Source organism: Procambarus clarkii, chromosome 36 (genome assembly GCF_040958095.1).
Source record: "Procambarus clarkii isolate CNS0578487 chromosome 36, FALCON_Pclarkii_2.0, whole genome shotgun sequence".
NCBI classification, from domain to species: Eukaryota; Metazoa; Arthropoda; class Malacostraca; order Decapoda; family Cambaridae; genus Procambarus; species Procambarus clarkii.
Genome location: NC_091185.1, coordinates 20460645 through 20473756, shown reverse-complemented (window position 1 = coordinate 20473756; position 13112 = coordinate 20460645).

The following is a 13112-nucleotide window of genomic DNA, read 5'->3' as shown; positions in this document are numbered from 1 at the left end:
TCGAATCGGAATTATCATTACCGTGTAATTTATTCCACACTCAAGGTCATCGTTTATAGTGGGGATCAAGCCCCTAGGTTGATTAATTAGCGTGATCGATCCAGACCTCGATCATTGCTCTTGTATTACTGGTCTGGTGGTGGCAGCAGAGGCGACTCTAGGGTTTCGATCAGAGCCTAGGTCACGTCATACTGGGTGTAGAATCCTAAGGCGGTCAATCGTCTTAGGACCACGTGGCGTGGAGTTGGCTTTGTTAAAAGTTTTGGAGTCCCTTGGTTTAGAAAAAAAAGTAAGAATACGGGTAGAGGGAGTAGAAGGTAGAGAAGTTGAGAGAGGAACACCATAACTCGTGTTACAATGGTGGCAGCGGTGGGATTGAGTTTAAGTCACCATCAGTGACGTCACGAATCAGATCTAACTTTTAAAGCGGAGTGACCGGCGGTCATAGGTCAGCAGGGTTGACATGTCTAATATTTCTCAAAGTTTTAATAACCATTTTTGTGATCGGGAACAGCTCTGCCGTTAGAGGCTTGTGTAATTTATTTCAGTAAAATAATTCAACCAGTCTGGATCAATTAAGTACAACCGAGTTTAATTGTTATAACTTAAACCTTGCTAGTAACTGGGTAGAACTTTGACTAGGCGCAAGGATACAATGTTCTGTCTGGGGGAGACGAGACAAGGGAAAAATCAGTGTGAATACGGGAGCAGCTGGGAGAGGTCAAACATCTTACCTCTCCCCAAGACCAGCACAACACCCAGAGCTGGTCGCCCAAGGTATAGTTGCTATGGTTATGTATAGAAATAGTCTTCTCATTTGCCATTCAGGTCAAGTAGGGAGTGTTAAAGTGATAGGGAGTGAACACATTTAGATTTTGTTTTAGTTTTCTTTTAATAAATTAAATTTGTTATTAATTTGCATTTTATTGTTTCCATGTGTTTTATGTGTATACTTGTCCTGGTCACGTGGTCCACACGAGGCAGAGTTGCATTGGGCGCCGATTCTAACATCGAATCGGAATTATCATTACCGTGTAATTTATTCCACACTCAAGGTCATCGTTTATAGTGGGGATCAAGCCCCTAGATTGATTAATTAGCGTGATCGATCCAGACCTCGATCATTGCTCTTGTATTACTGGTCTGGTGGTGGCAGCAGAGGCGACTCTAGGGTTTCGATCAGAGCCTAGGTCACGTCATACTGGGTGTAGAATCCTAAGGCGGTCAATCGTCTTAGGACCACGTGGCGTGGAGTTGGCTTTGTTAAAAGTTTTGGAGTCCCTTGGTTTAGAAAAAAAAGTAAGAATACGGGTAGAGGGAGTAGAAGGTAGAGAAGTAGAGAGAGGAACACCATAACTCGTGTTACAATTTCTGTGTTGTTTACTAGGATTTCTCTGGCGATGGTTTGGTTATGGGAAGAGATTATATGTTCCTTAATGGAGCCCTGTTGCTTATGCATCGTTAAACGCCTAGAAAGAGATGTTGTTGTCTTGCCTATATACTGGGTTTTTTGGAGCTTACAGTCCCCAAGTGGGCATTTGAAGGCATAGACGACGTTAGTCTCTTTTAAAGCGTTCTGTTTTGTGTCTGGAGAGTTTCTCATGAGTAGGCTGGCCGTTTTTCTGGTTTTATAGTAAATCGTCAGTTGTATCGTCTGATTTTTGTCTGTAGGGATAACGTTTCTATTAACAATATCTTTCAGGACCCTTTCCTCCGTTTTATGAGCTGTGGAAAAGAAGTTCCTGTAAAATAGTCTAATAGGGGGTATAGGTGTTGTGTTAGTTGTCTCTTCGGAGGTTGCATGGCTTTTCACTTTCCTTCTTATGATGTCTTCGATGAAACCATTGGAGAAGCCGTTATTGACTAGGACCTGCCTTACCCTACAGAGTTCCTCGTCGACTTGCTTCCATTCTGAGCTGTGGCTGAGAGCACGGTCGACGTATGCGTTAACAACACTCCTCTTGTACCTGTCAGGGCAGTCGCTGTTGGCATTTAGGCACATTCCTATGTTTGTTTCCTTAGTGTAGACTGCAGTGTGGAAACCTCCGCCCTTTTCCATGACTGTTACATCTAGAAAAGGCAGCTTCCCATCCTTTTCCGCCTCGTAAGTGTAACGCAGCACGGAACTTTGCTCAAATGCCTCCTTCAGCTCCTGCAGATGTCTGACATCAGGTACCTGTGTAAAAATGTCGTCAACATACCTGCAGTATATGGCCGGTTTCAAGTTCATGTCGACTAAGACTTTTTGCTCGATGGTACCCATGTAGAAGTTTGCAAACAGGACACCTAGGGGAGAACCCATGGCGACCCCATCTACTTGCTTATACATGTGCCCATCCGGGCTCAAGAAGGGTGCCTCTTTAGTACAAGCTTGGAGTAGTTTCCTCAGAATACTTTCTGGCATGTCAAGAGGAGTACAGGCTGGATCACGATACACTCTGTCGGCTATCATTCCGATTGTCTCGTCCACAGGTACGTTGGTAAACAGCGATTCTACGTCCAACGTAGACGTAGAATCGCTGTTTACCAACGTACCTGTGGACGAGACAATCGGAATGATAGCCGACAGAGTGTATCGTGATCCAGCCTGTACTCCTCTTGACATGCCAGAAAGTATTCTGAGGAAACTACTCCAAGCTTGTACTAAAGAGGCACCCTTCTTGAGCCCGGATGGGCACATGTATAAGCAAGTAGATGGGGTCGCCATGGGTTCTCCCCTAGGTGTCCTGTTTGCAAACTTCTACATGGGTACCATCGAGCAAAAAGTCTTAGTCGACATGAACTTGAAACCGGCCATATACTGCAGGTATGTTGACGACATTTTTACACAGGTACCTGATGTCAGACATCTGCAGGAGCTGAAGGAGGCATTTGACAAGAGTTCCGTGCTGCGTTTCACTTACGAGGCGGAAAAGGATGGGAAGCTGCCTTTTCTAGATGTAACAGTCATGGAAAAGGGCGGAGGTTTCCACACTGCAGTCTACACTAAGGAAACAAACATAGGAATGTGCCTAAATGCCAACAGCGACTGCCCTGACAGGTACAAGAGGAGTGTTGTTAACGCATACGTCGACCGTGCTCTCAGCCACAGCTCAGAATGGAAGCAAGTCGACGAGGAACTCTGTAGGGTAAGGCAGGTCCTAGTCAATAACGGCTTCTCCAATGGTTTCATCGAAGACATCATAAGAAGGAAAGTGAAAAGCCATGCAACCTCCGAAGAGACAACTAACACAACACCTATACCCCCTATTAGACTATTTTACAGGAACTTCTTTTCCACAGCTCATAAAACGGAGGAAAGGGTCCTGAAAGATATTGTTAATAGAAACGTTATCCCTACAGACAAAAATCAGAGGATACAACTGACGATTTACTATAAAACCAGAAAAACGGCCAGCCTACTCATTAGAAACTCTCCAGACACAAAACAGAACGCTTTAAAAGAGACTAACGTCGTCTATGCCTTCAAATGCCCACTTGGGGACTGTAAGCTCCAAAAAACCCAGTATATAGGCAAGACAACAACATCTCTTTCTAGGCGTTTAACGATGCATAAGCAACAGGGCTCCATTAAGGAACATATAATCTCTTCCCATAACCAAACCATCGCCAGAGAAATCCTAGTAAACAACACAGAAATCATCGATAGATACAGCGATAGCAGGCGGCTTGACGTTTGCGAGGCACTACACATCAAGAAGTCAACACCAGCAATCAACAGCCAATTATTGCACAACTATATTCTACCCACCTCAAGACTCCGCTCCAATATAGAAGCATCAAGAAATATGGACCAATAGGCTTTCTACAAACACTTCTATTCAATACCCATTGTTTCTGTTCTGTCTTGTGTTGATACTTTTAATACCCTATTAATATCCCCTATTGTTCTGTCTTGTGTTAATGCCACATCACCCTTCCCACCTCACTCAAATGTAGATATAAAATCAGAGAAACGCAAGTTCTAATCAGTTGTGTATTTGTGAAGTCTTTGAAAATGTAATAAGTTTTACGAAACGCGCCCGTGTCGCGTCAGACTAGAAATAAAAAATGAATTTTGGAGAAGTGATTTTTTATTTACCTCCAACAGTGAAGCGTAATGTACGAAAGATTGAGAAAATTCGTGTTAGAATTATTAATCTTACTTTTTCGGTCATATTTAATAATATATATATATATATATATATATATATATATATATATGTCGTACCTAGTAGCCAGAACGCACTTCTCAGCCTACTATACAAGGCCCGATTTGCCTAATAAGCCAAGTTTTCATGAATTATTTGTTTTTCGACTACCTAACCTACCTAACCTTACCTAACCTAACTTTTTCGGCTACCTAACTTAACCTAACCTATAAAGATAGGTTAGGTTAGGTTAGGTAGGGTTGGTTAGGTTCGGTCATATATTTACGTTAATTTTAACTCCAATAAATAAAAATTGACCTCATATAGAATGAAATGGGTAGCTTTATCATTTCATAAGAAAAAAATTACAGAAAATATATTACTTCAAGAAAACTTGGCTTTTTAGGCAAATCGGGCCATGCATAGTAGGCTGAGAAGTGCGTTCTGGCTACTAGGTACGACATATATATATATATATATATATATATATATATATATATATATATATATATATATATATATATATATATATATATATATATATATATATATATTTATATATATATATATATATATATATATATATATATATATATATATATATATATATATATATATATATGTCGTACGTAGTAGCCAGAACGCACTTCTCAGACTACTATGCACGGCCCGATTTGCCTAATAAGCCAAGTTTTCCTGAATTAATATATTTTCTATAATTTTTTTCATATGAAATGATAAAGCTACCCATTTCATTATGTATGAGGTCAATTTTTATTTATTGGAGTTAAAATTAACAAAGATATATGACCGAACCTAACCAACCCTACCTAACATAACCTAACCTATCTTTATTGGTTAGGTTAGGTTAGGTTAGGTAGCTGAAAAAGTTAGGTTAGGTTAGGTAGGTTAGGTAGCCGAAAAACAATTAATTCATAAAAACTTGGCTTATTAGGCAAATCGGGCCTTGCATAGTAGGCTCAGAAGTGCGTTCTGGCTACTAGATACGACATATATATATATATATATATATATATATATATATATGTCGTACCTAGTAGCCAGAACTCACTTCTCAGGCTACTATTCAAGGCCCGATTTGCCTAATAAGCCAAGTTTTCCTGAATTAATATATTTACTATAATTTTTTTCTTATGAAATGATAAAGCAACCCTTTTCTCTATGTATGAGGTCAATTTTTTTTTATTGGAGTTAAAATTAACGTAGATATATGACCGAACCTAACCAACCCTACCTAACCTAACCTAACCTATATTTATAGGTAAGGTTAGGTTAGGTAGCCAAAAAAAGCTAGGTTAGGTTAGGTTAGGTAGGTTAGGTAGACGAAAAAACATTAATTCATGAAAACTTGGCTTATTAGGCAAATCGGGCCTTGAATAGTAGGCTGAGAAGTGCGTTCTGGCTACTAGGTACGACATATATATATATATATATATATATATATATATATATATATATATATATATATATATATATATGTCGTACCTAGTAGCCAGAACTCACTTCTCAGCCTACTATTCAAGGCCCGATTGGCCTAATAAGCCAAGTTTTCCTGAATTAATATATTTACTATAATTTTTTTCTTATGAAATGATAAAGCAACCCTTTTCTCTATGTATGAGGTCAATTTTTTTTATTGGAGTTAAAATTAACGTAGATATATGACCGAACCTAACCAACCCTACCTAACCTAACCTAACCTATATTTATAGGTAAGGTTAGCTTAGGTAGCCAAAAAAAACTAGGTTAGGTTAGGTTAGGTAGGTTAGGTAGACGAAAAAACATTAATTCATGAAAACTTGGCTTATTAGGCAAATCGGGCCTTGAATAGTAGGCTGAGAAGTGCGTTCTGGCTATTAGGTACGACATATATATATATATATATATATATATATATATATATATATATATATATATATATATATATATATATATATATATATATATAAAGTTTGTGAGGGTACCACCTCTGGTGCCAATGTGGGGACCCATAGCCTCGGAGATAAAAAAAAATAAGTATTCAGAGGAGACCTTGTGGTTTCTCACTGAACACTAATATTATCTTCTCCTACCACCCCCATTCTTTTGTATGTACACATATATATTTACTTTATTTGAACTTTGTTACAAAAAAGGAGTTACATTTGGGTTACAAAGATGGTTATCATAGGTTGTCGAGTTCCTCCAGCTCCTCAGATGGAACCCTGGATGCAGTGCGCATTTCCCCTCTGTATCGCCACACTGAGGCGCTGGAAAAGAAAGCTTGCAGCTCTTCGGTCCCTTGTTGTTTCAAAGAGCCTAGAACCTAGTTCCTTCAAAAAACTGGTAGCACTTTTACCCCAGGCGCCAAGTGTCTCAGAAGCAATGGGGACAAAATTGTAGTGGTGATCCAGTTTTCTATACTTACGGGATTTGGCTGCTTCCCTGTGGGTGGCAGCGCCACCTGGTTGTGCAACACTGAGGTTAATGTAGGTGTTAGCTAGGATTGATACGCACGTGTAGTCCCATACCAACTGCTTGCCATTCTTCCAGGGGTTCAATGTGATACCATTGGGCGACCAATAAGAGCTTCAGAGTTACGGGGCGTTAGGTAACGGGGCTCTCTTTCAGCTGGGCATCCAGCTGTGGTGAGGCTCCTCTTGATGATGTCGTTAACTTCACTGTGCCTCGAGTGCCATCCCCCACAGTGCCAAGTGATAGCTGAAGCTATTTGAACCACTTCCCCGCCAGCACTCGGATGGTAATCTTAATCGTGATGGTCAAGTGGATTAAGGCGTCTTGTAGATACCAGTTGCGTTGCTCCTTGGAGAATGGGTTTGAGTCACTTCTGGGGTGTGAGTTTTAAGTCGAATATAATCCTGGGGAACATTCAGGCTTGTTTGCATTTGTGTTCCTCACGTGTGCCCCAAAGAATGAGGTGATTTGATAAAATGCTATGCACAAGATTATCATCCGAGTGCCGGTGGTGAAGTGATTCAAATAGCTTCGGCTATCACTTCCTTATGTCCGGATGTGATTGTCAAGCGGATTAAGGCGTCCTGTATATACCAGTTGCGTTGCTCCTGGGAGTATGGGTTCGAGTCACTTCTGGGGTGTGAGTTTTCAGTCGCATATAGTCCTGGGGACCATTAAGGCTTGTTCGCATTTGTGTTCCTCATGTGTGCCCCAAAGAATGAGGTGATTTGATAAACTGCTATGCCCAAGATTACCATTCGAGTGCCAGCGGGGAAGTGGTTCATATAGCTTCGGCTATCACTTCCTTATGACCGGTTGTGATGGTCAAGCGGATTAAGGCGTCCTGTATATACCAATTGCGTTGATCCTGGGAGTATGGGTACGAGTCACTTCTGGGGTGTGAATTTTCAGTCGCATATAATCCTATATATATATATATATATATATATATATATATATATATATATATATATATATATATATATATATATGTCGTACCTAGTAGCCAGAATGCACTTCTCAGCCTACTATGCAAGGCCCGATTTGCCTAATAAGCCAAGTTTTCCTGAATTAATATATTTTCTCTAATTTTTTTCTTATGAAATGATAAAGCTACCCATTTCATTATGTATGAGGTCAATTTTTTTTTATTGGAGTTAAAATTAACGTAGGTATATGGCCGAACCTAACCAACCCTACCTAACCTAACCTATCTCTATAGGTTAGGTTAGGTACCCGAAAATGTTAGGTTAGGTTAGGTTAGGTAGGTTAGGTAGTCGAAAAACAATTAATTCATGAAAACTTGGCCTATTAGGCAAATCGGGCCTTGCATAGTAGGCTGAGAAGTGCGTTCTGGCTACTAGGTACGACATATATATATATATATATATATATATATATATATATATATATATATATATATATATATATATATATATAGATATAGATATATATATATATATATATATATATATATATATATATATAGATATAGATATATATATATATATATACATAGATATATATATATAGATATATATATATAGATATATATATATATATATGACAATGTCAGACCATGGAGGAAAAATGAAACAGGAAATTTCCTTAAGTACTTTCGTATATTAAATACATCTTCAGAAGGTGATGTATTCACCTTCTGAAGATGTATTTAATATACAAAAGTACTTAAGGAAATTTCCTGTTTCATTTTTCCTCCGTGGTCTGACATTGTCACATTCTTAATCACGTGTTTATTTTCGTGATATACACACACACATATATATATATATATATATATATATATATATATATATATATATATATATATATATATATATATATATATATATATATATATATATGTATATATGTATATATTTATTTTATATGAAGGGAGTACCACTTCTAGCTGGAAGAAGGGGGACCCATAGCCTCGGAGGAAACATGAGTTTAAAAAAAAAAAAACAGTATATAGGCAAGACAACAACATCTCTTTCGAGGCGTTTAACGATGTATAAGCAACAGGGCTCCATTAAGGAACATATAATCTCTTCCCACAAATAAACCATCACCAGAGAAATCTTAGCAAACAACACAGAAATCATCGATAGATACAGCGATAGCAGGCGGCTTGACGTCTGCGAGGCACTACACATCAAGAAGTCAACACCAGCAATCAACAGCCAATTAATGCACAACTATATTCTACCCACTTCAAGACTCCGCTCCAATATAGAAGCATCGAAAAATATGGACCAATAGGCTTTCTACAATTACTTCCATTCAATACCCATTGTTTCGCGTTCTGTCTTGTGTTTGAATTTAATACCCATTGTTTCGTGTTCTGTCTTGTGTTGGAATTTAGTACCCATTGAATACCCATTGTTGAAAGTTTGTTTTTCACCTCATCCACCTCACCCAAATGTAGATATAAACCTCGAAGATGTGTAAGCTCTATTCAGTTTAAGTTGTGTGTTTGTAAACTAAAGTCTTTGAAAATGTAATAAGTTTTACGAAACGCACTCAAGTGTCGCGTCAGACTAGAAATAAAAATGAATTTTGGAGAATTGATCTTTGAATATATATATATATATATATATATATATATATATATATATATATATATATATATATATATATATATATATATATATATATATATATATATATATATATATATATATATATATATATATATTTATATATATATATTGTGACGGTGTTCCCCCCCTTATATTTCTCCCACGCCGGCTGTAAGAGTCATATCCACTTTACCCGAGCGTTCTCTACGTCGTGGGCAACAGTTTGATATATATGGGAGAGTGTAGTGTTCTCGCGTTGTCGATAAATTCGTAAAAGAAAGGTATTTTGGCCTGTGGTATAGGCCCTTTAGGACGCCAATATGGCGCTGGCCCCTCCGATTTGCCGCCAAAACTATGTGACGTCAGTGACACCAGATTGCTCACTGACAGTGACGTGGCACAGGGAGCCAATGAAAACCGCCCCTGGCAAGTATGACGTCACGAAGGCAGGGGGGTCCGGAGATCACCCATCTTTGGTGCCATCAGTCTGACACGACACGTCAAGGTGGACGGATGTGCGAAGGTTGGTCCTGTCAGATTTGACAGTTGTACCCCGCTCATGTGGATTTTACGCATCACCCGTAGTCTACAAGTACGCTGAGAGGTCTTCCTTTATTCCATGTGTGGACCGAAGAGGGAATCGACGGAATATTGAGCAACAAGTTCTCCAGGGACAGATGCTTTGCAAGAAGAAGAAGTGAAGTCTGTACAGTGACGTATGTGATGCCTGAGGCAGTTCACCCATTCAGTGATGACATAGCCAATCTAATTGGTGGGCCAATCTACCGGGAAGCAGTGAGAGAAGAAAACTAATTGGGAATCAGGACGACTGCAGCCGAGAAGTAGGCTGGCAGCGGAGGGCGAGTCCACATCAGTGAAGTGGAAGTAGGTGATTCTAGTTTCCCTCGCAATTCCCCTTTAGTCAACTATATATTTAGCCAGAGTATCTTTCATGTCGTGAGCAAGGCTCACTAATGTCTATGTCACGGTAGGACTCAGTTATGAGAAGTGAGGCTGTAGAAAGCTCTCACGGTATAAATATTTGCGTTGTGTGGATGCACCTGTTATCACTGAAGAGTTTACTGTGTCATTGATGATTTCTTTCATGTAACATTAATATGATAACTTATGTCAGAGAATATATATATATATATATATATATATATATATATATATATATATATATATATATATATATATATATATATATATATATATATATATATATATATATATATATATATATATATATATATAAGTGTACCAGTTATTGGTGTTAGGCTGTGTGCCCAGTATTTATCTTATTATTATTAATATTGATGAATTTATTTCTATATATGCATATGTTGGTGGTTGGATAACATTTCCGTGTGTGCAGTGATTAATTGTGTTATCGTTTTCGAGAGGAATTATTGAATCTTAGGTCAGTATCCTAACTGATTGCATCTATTATCATTAAGTACAGTGTAACGCCATTATAGTGAAATATTATGTTAAGTGCTGTAGAAATGAGTTATTGAACCTGAGATCAGTGTGGTGATTCATTGCGTTCTAGTGTCTTTATAGCAAATATTGTGTTGATGACAAATGTAGTGATTCCTGCGAATTTAAAGAAACAAGGCGTATAACGCCAGGAAAACAAGTACTAAGCATTCGCACGGTGAAGGGGGTCGCCCAGCTGACATTGACAGGAGAGGGGGAGTGTTGCCCTCTAGACGAGCCCCAGTTTTATGAAGAGAAAGCGACTTTCTGCATTGTACTTGATGTTTCGTTGTTGATACGGCTATAATACCTTGAAGTTTTTAAGTAAAATACAAAAGACCTTTGCGTTTGTATTATCCCTCCATATATCTTGTTGCTATAGAACAGTTCCAAAGAGTGAGAGTATAAGAGACATATACCTGCCTGAGACCAGATTTAATGAGTGAGCTCTCTGCCACTGGTACCACATTTCCACAATACCACTGACGTGTTATTGGACATGGGAAACATCAGTTGGCGACCTTGCAGTTAGTAGAAGAACCCTTGTCGGGGCGGGCACAGGGTTGGGAGAGAGCAAACTGTGTTCCCACTCATCTTTGGCAATAAGGCTGGCTGGGAATCGACTGGGATACTCTCCTGGCGAACAGTGGCGCTGTGAGGAATGAGTGAAGACTCGCAGGGCTACGGTGAGTAACAGTTATCACTAATACTACTGGGTGGTGTCCATGTAGAGAGAGAGACACCCCGACGTTGGCGACCATTGACCGGATATCAAGAATGGTTACTTATGCTTATACTTATCTTACAACTAAGGTAAACCCCGACATTGGCGATCTTACCAGGTGTCCGGGATAAAGATCTAGTGTACACCATTACTCGCTTACAGGACGTATCCTGACATTGGCGACCTCGCCAGGATATCGATCAAGATAACAGTTGCAATTGTGGTGCTTTACAGTGGTATTAGGTATCAGGTACAGGTTATCTCTCGTAGCACAAGACGGAGGATGATAAGGTAACAAGGTTCATTGACACTTGAGATGAGCAGGTGCTGGAGGATTGCACCAAGGCTCAGCTGCAATCGATAGCCGACCACTTTGAGATAAAATTGAGATCTTCCAAAGTGGGAGAGAGAAGACTGGAGATCATGGCATAGCTCAGGGCACGAGATGAAGCTTTGGGGAAGGAACGGCCACAGACACCTGCCAGTGTGGGAAAACATTTGAGTATTGGTGGAAGCAGCAGGGGATCCAGCGCCAGCAGGCGCAGCGTCAAGCTGGAGACAGTGAAGCTGCAGCTGGAGGCACAGCTGAAACGAGAAGAGCGAGAGGCACAGCTGCGCAGAGAAGAGCAAGAGGCACAGCTGCACAAGGAAGAGCGTGAGCATGAAGCACAGCTGAGACGAGAGGAGCGCGAGCTGGAAGCTAGGCTGAAGCAGCAAGAGGTTGAGGCAAACAAAGAAGTTGAGCTGAAGCGAGCTGAGCTAGGGCTAGCTCCACCTGCACCACCCCAGCAGGAAGACCGCCGAGTGAGAGAGGGAGATTTGCCGGTCTTTGTGCCTAATGAAGCTGAAGGTTTCTTTGACCACTTCGAGAGGGTCGCTACCTTGAAGAAGTGGCCGAGGGCAGAGTGGGCGGAGCTGGTTCAGAGTAGGCTCAACGGTGAAGCTCGCTAAGCCTACAACATGCTCGCCCTCATGAGTGTACCAACTACGATGCTGTGAAGAGAGCTGTGCTCCACTCTTTCAAGCTAACGCCGGAATGTTACAGGAAGAGATTCAGCGAATGTACCCGTTCGCCAGGAAAATCTTATGCGGAGACGGCGAGGGACATGGAGAGAAAATTCCTGAAGTGGCTGGAATCCGAAGGAGCGAAGTCGGCTGAGGATGTCAAGAGGCTTATGGTCATGGAGAAGTTTATGTCCATGCTCTCTCCTGAGATCAGGGTTAGAGTAAAGGAGGAGGACATAAAGGACCTGAGGGCCGCGGCCGACAGAGCTAACATGCTGGAAGAAGCCTTACGACCACGCCGAGAGGGACAGCACCGACCGCCCGTATACTCCGGATATGGGAGAAGTTATAGAAGGACGGACGGATGGAGGACAGGAGCAAGTTCTCCCAAGTCCCACCTCTCGAGTGGAGACAGTAGAGGATCAAAGAGTGCTGTGGAGCCGGTAAAGAAGTCCCAAGCTGAGAGCTCAGGAGCTGTTGCTGCGACGAAGGAGTCGACAGATGGTGCAAGGAAGACCCACAGAGCGACGGCCTCTGGAGGCGTTGCCAGGGCGAGCGGTGGTTAATGGCCACAGCCGGGGAAGTTCCGCTGCTACAATTGTGGGGGATTCGGACACTTCTCGCGGGAATGCAAACACCCTAAGCAGCGGGGTAACGTTGCTTTCGCGAGGGTCGAGGACCAGATGGCCGAGAGGGTGCGGGATGAACCCG